A 13,096-nucleotide genomic window follows, 5' to 3' on the forward strand; every position below is an offset into this window, starting at 1 on the left:
TCGCCAGCGCGCATTGGAAAGCTTCCATGACGGCACAGGAGCAATGGGCTCAACTGTGTCGTTCGGGTCAGTCGTCACCACAACATGGATCATGTTGTGATCGCTGGTGTCCCATTCCTTCACTTCCCAATCGTATGTGGCCCACATAGTCGCAGCTTGGTTGACGATTGTCACATCGATATCGCTTTGGCCTCTACGGTTATCGAATGTAAACACCCGACTGGCTTCATTGAGCACGCCGGCTCTCATCTCGGTTATCCACTCAGACAGCAGCTCACCCCGTGCATAGTTAGCTTGCCCCCGATTGTGTTCGGAGAGCTTGCCAAACCACGCTGGGGATACTGCGTTCGCGTCGAGCCCAAAGATGACAGGAGTGCGGCTGCCCAGCAGCAGCACCGCATCTAAGTACCTGAGGTACGGCGCCAAGTCGGTGTCGAATTGGCAGTACACGGAGCATAGGAAGATTGAGCCGAATCTTCCCGTAACTCTGACGCATACTCCAAAATCCGTGGTAAGGGTCTCCATTGGCATGCAGATGGCGTCCGGTTCGTCGACGATGATAGCAGCTTTTCCTCGGCGGTCCTGGAAAACTCGCATTCCAGAAGGAAGGCCGGTAATCCGCCCTGCTCCATCGACGTACGGCTCCTGGACCAGTGCGAACTGACGGCCAGAGCTGCGCATGATGGCTCCGAGTTCCATCACAGCCGCTCGGCCACGGCCACAATTAGCTTGGATGAAGCTAAACATTAATGTCTAGCTTGCACCCTCGCCAGTACCGCTCCGTAGATCGGGCACGCCGCTGACAGCATGGAATGTGCTGCAGGGTACCCCTTGAAGCGGCAGTTGCGGCAGTCCACGGGGTTGGGACACCGTGCAACGTTGTGGCCGTTCTGTCCACACCGGTGGCACACGTTCTCCTTTAGGCGACATTGCGACACCTTGTGGTCGAAGCCTGCACATCTGTGGCAGGCGTATGTTCTGACCAAGGAGCGGCAGCGGCATCTAAACCACTTAATGTATACGCATTCGCGCAACGCCTCCTGTGCCTTTGCGTCGACCTCTAGCGTCACGTTGATCGTGGCGCCGTCGGTGACCGACCAGGGTTTACTGCCCAGGTGAACCGACTTTTTGAACTCCGCGGCAGTCATGGTCTCCTCCAGGTTCTTTGTGAAGAGCTCCTCCATGAACTCTTCCGGTGTTATGGACGTGTCCACGTCGTACACCACGACCTGAGGCTTGGTCTCCGGCCTCTTCTTGACCTCCAGTCCCGCTTCGGTGAATTTGCTGCTGGCCACTACCTTCCTCAGTTCGCTCACTGAAGGGGTGCGAATAATCGCTCCTCCGCTCTTCAGCTCGCGAACCTCGTGGACGCGGACTCCAAGAGTCGGCACCACGGTCTTCTTAACACGCTCCACAAGCTCCTTGCTGGTCTCCTCCGGGTTTTTGCTCTTTATTAGAGCAGACCAGGTATCCCTAGGCTTTGGGATCGGTGCAGCGACGGCGCTCGGTGCGGGCAGGCCTGGGAAGGCTGTCGCATACGCAGCGGTTGTGACGGCAGTGGTGCCCGAGTGGGCAGCAGCAGCGGGTCTCGGTGGAGGCGGCATCCTTGCCCTCTCCTCCAGGCGCACCTTTTCCCCAGCCAGGGCCATGACCAACTCGTCGTACCGGTTGGTCGCGACGAGGATTTCCATTGAGGCCTCGGGCGGCATCAGCCCCTTAAGTACAGCCTTGCTCACCGCCATCCTTATCGCAGACATTTCTGCGATGATGGCCGAGTAGCCTGCCGCGACAATGTCAGTTGCCGGGCATGTGGCAGCGGTGGTGGCAGCGGTGGTGGCAGCGGTGGCGGCAGCGGTGGCGGCAGCGGTGGCGGCAGCGGCGGCAGAAGTACTGGCAGCGGTGGTGGCAGCGGCAGCGGCAGAGGTGGATGGAGCCTGCTCAAAGGGGAGCGACGTTGGCGGCGATCTCTCGGCTGGGATCGGCCGCTCTCCAGCTAGCCCAATCCCAAGCCCGATCTTTTTGGCTCCCTGTTTGGCGGCTGAGGACTTCGGCCGACCCCGCCTGCGGGCGGGAACGCTCGACGACGAGCTCGCCCCTACACTAGCCACGCTAGTGTCGCTGGCGTCGGCCTCCGTCTCTATTTCCATAGCCCGGCGGGTTGTGGCTACCTCTATTGGCGTGACTCAACTAATCGGCACTTAGTGGAGACTCGAACCAACTTCTCAGCGGAGACACGAACCGAACGCTTCGAACTCGAGCCAAAGCTTCGAACCAAAGCTTCGAACTCGAACGTGCTGTCGAACTATTCCGACTTGTTGTCGAACTATTCGCACTTGTTTACGAACTAGGGTTCCGCACGTGGTTCTTTTTAGCGTTTATTTTGCAAATATTAATTTGCAAATATCTGCTTTGTTCTTTCACCAAATTAACACCCGATTTCACTCACGAACAGCGCGTGATCTCGCGGCAATTTTGATATATTTTCCACTTGGAAAAATCACTTTTTACTTAATTCGAACGACGGTATAGCGGACCGCTTGAAAAACACGTCTGCTTCGAATGGCAGTCAAAAAGCAACTCGAGTAGATAGGGACAGTAGGAATCTCGTTAATCCATTCATGCGCGTCACTAATTAGATGACGAGGCATTTGGCTACCTTAAGAGAGTCATAGTTACTCCCGCCGTTGACCCGCGCTTACTTGAATTTCTTCACTTTGACATTCAGAGCACTGGGCAGAAATCACATTGTGTCAACACCCGCTAGGGCCATCACAATGCTTTGTTTTAATTAGACAGTCGGATTCCCCAAGTCCGTGCCAGTTCTGAATTGATTGTTAATTGATAATCGTTATAATTAATAAGAACTAACTGGTTTAACCCAATTAGTATTCTTAAAAATTTTAGCAAGAAAGTTCCACAATTGGCTACGTAACTAAACTATCCGGGGAACAAGTAACTACCATAAATGATAGAAACTCTATTTACCCAGAACGAGCACATAAACCATGTTATTGTTTCCCAATCAAGCCCGACTATCTCAATCTTCAGAGCCAATCCTTATCCCGAAGTTACGGATCTAATTTGCCGACTTCCCTTACCTACATTATTCTATCGACTAGAGACTCTTCACCTTGGAGACCAGCTGCGGATATTGGTACGGCCTGTTGAGAAGTTTGCGTGTCCCCACCATAAATTTTCAAGGTCCGAGGAGAAAATATCGACACAACAGTATATGTCATGCTCTTCTAGCCCATCTACCATATCTCTCTGCGAAAGACTTCCATGGTAGTACGGCTATAAAACAGAAAAGAAAACTCTTCCGATATCTCTCGACGGCTTCTTTATGGTCGTTCCTGTTGCCAGGATGAGCACGAGGCCCATATTTAATAACAAACGGATACTCAACAGGTTACGGAATTGGAACCGTATTCCCTTTCGTTCAAAATTATTCAAGTATTTAAAAATCATAAAAGATTTGACAATATTACTCACTGATTTTTTACTTGAAAATTTTCGGCTTTCGCCTTGAACTTAGGACCGACTAACTCGTGATCAACCACTGTTCACACGAAACCCTTCTCCACTTCAGTCCTCCAAGGTCTCATTCGATTATTTGCTACTACCACCAAGATCTGTGCCAATGGCAGCTCCATGAAGGCTTACGCCAAACACTTCTACGCATACCATTGTACCTTCCTACTCACTAAAGTTTCAAAATTTATATCACAAGTAATATAAATCATCTACTTTAGCGGTAATGTATAGGTATACAACTTAAGCGCCATCCATTTTAAGGGCTAGTTGCTTCGGCAGGTGAGTTGTTACACACTCCTTAGCGGATTTCGACTTCCATGATCACCGTCCTGCTGTTTTAAGCAACCAACGCCTTTCATGGTTTCTGCATGAGTTGTTAATTTGGGCACCGTAACATTACGTTTGGTTCATCCCACAGCGCCAGTTCTGCTTACCAAAAGTGGCCCACTGGGCACATTATATCATAACCTTAAACTTCATATCAAGAAAGTTAAGGTTCTTACCCATTTAAAGTTTGAGAATAGGTTAAGATCGTTTCGACCCTAAGGCCTCTAATCATTCGCTTTACCAGATAAGATTATTTTATATAACATTAAAATGCACCAGCTATCCTGAGGGAAACTTCGGAAGGAACCAGCTACTAGATGGTTCGATTGGTCTTTCGCCCCTATACTCAATTCTGACAATCGATTTGCACGTCAGAACTGTTTCGGTCTTCCATCAGGGTTTCCCCTGACTTCAACCTGATCAAGTATAGTTCACCATCTTTCGGGTCACAGCATATATGCTCAAGGTACGTTCCAGTTAGAGGCATAAATAATATAAATATTATTATACATAACTATATAGAACGCCCCGGGATTGTGTTAATTATCTATAAATAGTTAAAAAACTAATCCCATTATTAGTCAAGTTAATTACGCTATTAGGTTTATCTCCCAATAACTTGCACATATGTTAGACTCCTTGGTCCGTGTTTCAAGACGGGTCCCGAAGGTATCCTGAATCTTTCGCATTGTTAATCATACAAATGCATATAATAAACACAAAAATCAATGATAATTATGCCATTATATAATTTCGAAAAATTAACGCACTGTATTAATTTTAATTTATCAACACTTTATCAAATTAATGACATTTATTCTATGTTAAAATGCAAGCATAATAATTTGAATAAACTATAAGTCATATTTTATGATAAATTTGTTATATGCTAATAGATTACAATGTCCTTATATGGAAAAAATGCACACTATTATTATAATATTGTTAAAATATTACAACTTTAATGATGAATTTTCCATAACGGATATTCAGGTTCATCGGGCTTAACCTCTAAGCAGTTTCACGTACTGTTTAACTCTCTATTCAGAGTTCTTTTCAACTTTCCCTCACGGTACTTGTTTACTATCGGTCTCATGGTTATATTTAGTTTTAGATGGAGTTTACCACCCACTTAGTGCTGCACTATCAAGCAACACGACTCTTTGGAAACATCATCTAGTAATCATTAACGTTATACGGGCCTGGCACCCTCTATGGGTAAATGGCCTCATTTAAGAAGGACTTAAATCGTTAATTTCTCATACTAGAATATTGACGCTCCATACACTGCATCTCACGTTTGCCATATAGACAAAGTGACTTAGTGCTGAACTGATTTCTTTTCGCTCGCCGCTACTAAGAAAATCCTGGTTAGTTTCTTTTCCTCCCCTAATTAATATGCTTAAATTCAGGGGGTAGTCCCATATGAGTTGAGGTTGTATATACGTATATTAAAATTTATAATGATAATTACACTATATTATTATATATAGAGCGTTCTCATAATGAAATCATTATAATATTCGTATTTTATAACGAATATCACGAAGAATATTAAATATTTATATTTACAACAAAATTTCCTTTCGAAACATTAATAAGAGGCAATTCTAGATGAAAAAACTTTAATTATTTTTTTATGCTAGACATTCCTCAGTATTATTTGATTCAAAAAGGACAAAAAAATATATATTTTTCTTCGTTCTTCTCACACAAATATATACAACAATGAGAGATAATGCGTTTCCATTTAATATCAATATTATGAATATATATATATATATCCAATAATATACAATATGCTTAAAAATTTCGTAAAATTTTTAAACAACTTATTTAGCATAGTCTTACAACCCTCAACCATATGTAGTCCAAGCAGCACTATAAAATTAATTAAAGTATTCCCCATATCATATGAAATAAATTAATAATTTTTCATTATAAAATTTTCATATGAAATATACCATGCACGAGACTACCACTCCCTATATAGGTTTTCTGCCACGCTTTCCGCAAATCGGGTATTTTTACTTGAGAGTGCCTCTTAACAATAGTTTCTTTTCGTATTTTAATAAAAAATACAATACTATCACTTCAAAATTATTCATATATATTAAGAAATATATATATATTCATATAAAATACACAGACATTGCCGGCTAAGTATATTCCCCATATCATATGAAATAAATTAATAATTTTTCATTATAAAATTTTCATATGAAATATACCATGCACGAGACTACCACTCCCTATATAGGTTTTCTGCCACGCTTTCCGCAAATCAGGTATTTTTACTTGAGAGTACCTTTTAAAAATAGTTTCTTTTCGTATTTTAATACAAAATATTATACTATCACTTCAAAATTATTCATATATATTAAGAAAAATATATATACGCATATAAAATAAACAGACATTGCCGACTTAGTATGTTCCCCATATCATATGAAATTAAATTAATTATTTTTCATTACATTCATCATTCATTTACATGAAAGATATCATATCAGCTGGTATCTTTGCTTTAATTTCACATATACACGTAATATATCTATTTATATTAAATAAATTTTTATATTTTCTATATTTATAATCGCATTATGATTATGCTATAATGTTATATTATATATGAGAAACATTCCCATATCCATATCCATATCCATATAAAACCTAATATTGATACTTTATAGCACACCTCGGCGTTATTTGTTATTTTTATTCATTATAACACAATTTCAAAAATATACATATATTTTTGTAAATATGTATATAAAATATATCATTATATTTTCTCTATTCAAAATCAAATCATACTCATGTTATAATTTTTAGGATATGGTGAATGTTTCCCCATATCCATAATATTGTCATTTTATATACAAAACTATTTAATTCTTGCATTTATATCACATATCATTGAATTCCAATATTAGAAATACTTCCAAGTTCCACATACGATCACTCCAAATATACATATATTTGTACATATGTATATAAAATATATCTTTATATTTTCTGTATTCATAATCAAATCATGCTCATGTTATAATATAACATATAATATTATCACATTTTATATACCAAACTATTTAATTCTTGCATTCATATCACATATCATTAAATTCCAATATTAGAAATACTTCCAAGTTCCACATACGATCACTCCATGCTTTTTGCATTCATATTATTTCATATATACATTCACATTTGCACATATGCATATACACTATGTTTCGTGTGTTCACATAATACAATTTTTATAAGTATCATTTCATATGTAATTAAGTATAACAAACTTATAATATAACATTATATTCATATTCAAGCCAACGTAATTTATATAGGATAAATAATTTATCCATATTTATATAAAATATATTCTTTTTAATATATATATATATATTACCATTTATAGGTATATATTCATATAAATATATAAAAATAATTTTCATATATAAAGAATAAATTTATATATATCGAATCATCAAGCAAAGGATAAGCTTCAGTGGATCGCAGTATGGCAGCTGCTCAACCACTTACAACACCTTGCCTGTTACAAAAGTCGTTTACAATTGATTCTAGGCTTTGTCATTGTATTAAATAATGTTTTTATATGCAACTAGCGCGGCATCAGGTGATCGATGATCCTCCCAATTTACTATGTTACAAATTACATTGGCATCACATCCATTGTCGTTTATAAAATAAATTATAAACTTTTAATGGTTTAGAAGCCATACAATGCAAATTGCCCCTTATTTATCATTGCAGTCCAGCACGGATACGACCTTAGAGGCGTTCAGGCATAATCCAACGGACGTAGCGTCATACCACTGTTCGCTCGAACAAGTATTGTGCCATTGGTCCGTACCTGCGGTTCCTCTCGTACTACGCAGGAATGCTGTCGCAACAACGTTTTGTCATTAGTAGGGTAAAACTAACCTGTCTCACGACGGTCTAAACCCAGCTCACGTTCCCTTGCATGGGTGAACAATCCAACGCTTGGTGAATTTTGCTTCACAATGATAGGAAGAGCCGACATCGAAGGATCAAAAAGCGACGTCGCTATGAACGCTTGGCCGCCACAAGCCAGTTATCCCTATGGTAACTTTTCTGACACCTCTTGTTAAAAACTCTTTAAACCAAAAGGATCGATAGGCCGAGCTTTTGCTGTCCCTGTGTGTACTGAACACCGAGATCAAGTCAGCATTTGCCCTTTTGCTCTATGTGTGGTTTCTGTCCGCACTGAGCTGGCCTTGGGACACCTCCGTTATTATTTGAGAGATGTACCGCCCCAGTCAAACTCCCTACCTGGCAATGTCCTTGAATTGGATCATACCTGAGTAATTGGAGTTATACCAAATTTTCAAATTGAAAATACATAAATGCATTTTCTCATTAAAGAATTTGTTTGCGATTATATAACAAACTCGTGATACTTTGATCAAGAAGCTTGCATCAAAACCCAATACCATAAGATATAATAAATATATCCGTATAATGGCTAGGAAATGATACACATTCCATTTAATCAAGTAAGTAAGGAAACAATAAGAGTAGTGGTATTTCATTGTCGATACCAAACCGAAATCTAATATCTCCCACTTATGCTACACCTCTTATGTCTCCTTACACTGCCAGATTAGAGTCAAGCTCAAAAGGGTCTTCTTCCCCGCTAATTATTCCAAGCCCGTTCCCTTGGCTGTGGTTTCGCTAGATAGTAGATAGGGACAGTAGGAATCTCGTTAATCCATTCATGCGCGTCACTAATTAGATGACGAGGCATTTGGCTACCTTAAGAGAGTCATAGTTACTCCCGCCGTTGACCCGCGCTTACTTGAATTTCTTCACTTTGACATTCAGAGCACTGGGCAGAAATCACATTGTGTCAACACCCGCTAGGGCCATCACAATGCTTTGTTTTAATTAGACAGTCGGATTCCCCAAGTCCGTGCCAGTTCTGAATTGATTGTTAATTGATAATCGTTATAATTAATAAGAACTAACTGGTTTAACCCAATTAGTATTCTTAAAAATTTTAGCAAGAAAGTTCCACAATTGGCTACGTAACTAAACTATCCGGGGAACAAGTAACTACCATAAATGATAGAAACTCTATTTACCCAGAACGAGCACATAAACCATGTTATTGTTTCCCAATCAAGCCCGACTATCTCAATCTTCAGAGCCAATCCTTATCCCGAAGTTACGGATCTAATTTGCCGACTTCCCTTACCTACATTATTCTATCGACTAGAGACTCTTCACCTTGGAGACCAGCTGCGGATATTGGTACGGCCTGTTGAGAAGTTTGCGTGTCCCCACCATAAATTTTCAAGGTCCGAGGAGAAAATATCGACACAACAGTATATGTCATGCTCTTCTAGCCCATCTACCATATCTCTCTGCGAAAGACTTCCATGGTAGTACGGCTATAAAACAGAAAAGAAAACTCTTCCGATATCTCTCGACGGCTTCTTTATGGTCGTTCCTGTTGCCAGGATGAGCACGAGGCCCATATTTAATAACAAACGGATACTCAACAGGTTACGGAATTGGAACCGTATTCCCTTTCGTTCAAAATTATTCAAGTATTTAAAAATCATAAAAGATTTGACAATATTACTCACTGATTTTTTACTTGAAAATTTTCGGCTTTCGCCTTGAACTTAGGACCGACTAACTCGTGATCAACCACTGTTCACACGAAACCCTTCTCCACTTCAGTCCTCCAAGGTCTCATTCGATTATTTGCTACTACCACCAAGATCTGTGCCAATGGCAGCTCCATGAAGGCTTACGCCAAACACTTCTACGCATACCATTGTACCTTCCTACTCACTAAAGTTTCAAAATTTATATCACAAGTAATATAAATCATCTACTTTAGCGGTAATGTATAGGTATACAACTTAAGCGCCATCCATTTTAAGGGCTAGTTGCTTCGGCAGGTGAGTTGTTACACACTCCTTAGCGGATTTCGACTTCCATGATCACCGTCCTGCTGTTTTAAGCAACCAACGCCTTTCATGGTTTCTGCATGAGTTGTTAATTTGGGCACCGTAACATTACGTTTGGTTCATCCCACAGCGCCAGTTCTGCTTACCAAAACATTATATCATAACCTTAAACTTCATATCAAGAAAGTTAAGGTTCTTACCCATTTAAAGTTTGAGAATAGGTTAAGATCGTTTCGACCCTAAGGCCTCTAATCATTCGCTTTACCAGATAAGATTATTTTATATAACATTAAAATGCACCAGCTATCCTGAGGGAAACTTCGGAAGGAACCAGCTACTAGATGGTTCGATTGGTCTTTCGCCCCTATACTCAATTCTGACAATCGATTTGCACGTCAGAACTGTTTCGGTCTTCCATCAGGGTTTCCCCTGACTTCAACCTGATCAAGTATAGTTCACCATCTTTCGGGTCACAGCATATATGCTCAAGGTACGTTCCAGTTAGAGGCATAAATAATATAAATATTATTATACATAACTATATAGAACGCCCCGGGATTGTGTTAATTATCTATAAATAGTTAAAAAACTAATCCCATTATTAGTCAAGTTAATTACGCTATTAGGTTTATCTCCCAATAACTTGCACATATGTTAGACTCCTTGGTCCGTGTTTCAAGACGGGTCCCGAAGGTATCCTGAATCTTTCGCATTGTTAATCATACAAATGCATATAATAAACACAAAAATCAATGATAATTATGCCATTATATAATTTCGAAAAATTAACGCACTGTATTAATTTTAATTTATCAACACTTTATCAAATTAATGACATTTATTCTATGTTAAAATGCAAGCATAATAATTTGAATAAACTATAAGTCATATTTTATGATAAATTTGTTATATGCTAATAGATTACAATGTCCTTATATGGAAAAAAATGCACACTATTATTATAATATTGTTAAAATATTACAACTTAATGATGAATTTTCCATAACGGATATTCAGGTTCATCGGGCTTAACCTCTAAGCAGTTTCACGTACTGTTTAACTCTCTATTCAGAGTTCTTTTCAACTTTCCCTCACGGTACTTGTTTACTATCGGTCTCATGGTTATATTTAGTTTTAGATGGAGTTTACCACCCACTTAGTGCTGCACTATCAAGCAACACGACTCTTTGGAAACATCATCTAGTAATCATTAACGTTATACGGGCCTGGCACCCTCTATGGGTAAATGGCCTCATTTAAGAAGGACTTAAATCGTTAATTTCTCATACTAGAATATTGACGCTCCATACACTGCATCTCACGTTTGCCATATAGACAAAGTGACTTAGTGCTGAACTGATTTCTTTTCGCTCGCCGCTACTAAGAAAATCCTGGTTAGTTTCTTTTCCTCCCCTAATTAATATGCTTAAATTCAGGGGGTAGTCCCATATGAGTTGAGGTTGTATATACGTATATTAAAATTTATAATGATAATTACACTATATTATTATATATAGAGCGTTCTCATAATGAAATCATTATAATATTCGTATTTTATAAACGAATATCACGAAGAATATTAAATATTTATATTTACAACAAAATTTCCTTTCGAAAACATTAATAAGAGGCAATTCTAGATGAAAAAACTTTAATTATTTTTTTATGCTAGACATTCCTCAGTATTATTTGATTCAAAAAGGACAAAAAAAATATATATTTTTCTTCGTTCTTCTCACACAATATATACAACAATGAGAGATAATGCGTTTCCATTTAATATCAATATTATGAATATATATATATATATATCCAATAATATACAATATGCTTAAAAATTTCGTAAAATTTTTTAAACAACTTATTTAGCATAGTCTTACAACCCTCACCATATGTAGTCCAAGGCAGCACTATAAAATTAATTAAGTACCAAACAGCATGGACTGCGATATGCGTTCAAAATGTCGATGTTCATGTGTCCTGGCAGTTCACACGATGACGCACAGTTTGCTGCGTTCTTCATCGACCCATGAGCCGAGTGATCCACCGCTTAGAGTGATTAAAATTTGTTTATTCATTTATTTGTCAGATATGTCTTTATTGAAAGAAATTAAAAAATACACCATTTTACTGGCATATATCAATTCCTTCAATAAATTTTAGTTTTATCCTAAAGAATGTTGCGAAATGTCTTAGTTTTATATAAGCGATATATTACCATATTTTTAAATAATATAATATGTATTTTGGCTTGTTTGATAATTATCAATTTATATAAAAGTATTAACCTGAAATCAGGTACAACATTGTACTTTTTAGGCTGTTGCATTAACCAATGTATGCCCATAGCTATGATGGACAATACATATTCGCAACGCGTGCATACTATGGTACATATGCACACAGATTTTATAAATCAATAGTATTGTAATAATATCATCAATATGTATTTATATATTAATTGCTACACACATAGAACACAATGTTATATGTATAGCTACTACTAAATGAGTATATTGGCATATAATTAATATAAACATATAATATATACACACTGAATATATTTTATTTTACAATTATGATTTTATAAAACACATATTTTGTTCTGGTAAATTGCCATATATATATATTCTTTGTAACGGTAGATAGAAACATACAAATAGATCCTTACCTTTCGCAGGTTCACTACGGAAACCTTGTTACGACTTTTACTTCCTCTAAATAATCACGTTCGGTCAACTTTGCGAAACAAACCGTAAACACGCAAGGCGTCACAGTGATCACGATCCGGAGACCTCACTAAATATTCAAATCGGTAGTAGTGACGGGGCGGGTGTGTACAAAGGGCAGGACGTAATCAAATGCGAGTTTAATGCACTTCACACTTACGGGATTCCAAGTTCATGTGACAGTTTCAGTATCACAATCCAAGCATAGAAAGTGGTTCAAGCGGTTTACACCGGACCATACCTCTCGGTCTAGGAAATACACGTTGATACTTTCATTGATAGCGCGCGTGCAGCCCAGACATCTAAGGGCATCACAGACCTGTTTATTGCTCAATCTCATTATTGCTAGACGCAATTTGTCCATTTAAGAAGCTAGTGTCCTTATAATGGGACAAACCAACAGGTACGGCTCCACTTATATAAACACATTCAAACACAATAAACATTTTACTGCCACCATGAATGAAGGCTATATAAGCTTCAACCCATAATCCTGAAGATATCTATTTAATATATTTGAGTCTCGTTCGTTATCGGAATTAA

General features: G+C 38.7%; 1 non-coding gene and 1 pseudogene across 1 annotated transcript; both read right to left on the reverse strand.

Moving 5' to 3' along the window:
- Positions 1-2,517: 2,517 nt before the first annotated feature.
- On the reverse strand, positions 2,518-5,300 carry LOC113567297 (annotated as a pseudogene).
- A 2,040-nt stretch (positions 5,301-7,340) lies between these two features.
- LOC6603698 lies at positions 7,341-11,287 on the reverse strand. The gene has a single exon (XR_048218.2). It is a non-coding gene; the product is annotated as a large subunit ribosomal RNA (ribosomal RNA).
- Positions 11,288-13,096: the final 1,809 nt, after the last annotated feature.

This window comes from Drosophila persimilis, unplaced genomic scaffold (genome assembly GCF_003286085.1).
Source record: "Drosophila persimilis strain 14011-0111.01,24,50 unplaced genomic scaffold, DperRS2 tig00003938-arrow-arrow-pilon, whole genome shotgun sequence".
Classification (NCBI taxonomy): domain Eukaryota; kingdom Metazoa; phylum Arthropoda; class Insecta; order Diptera; family Drosophilidae; genus Drosophila; species Drosophila persimilis.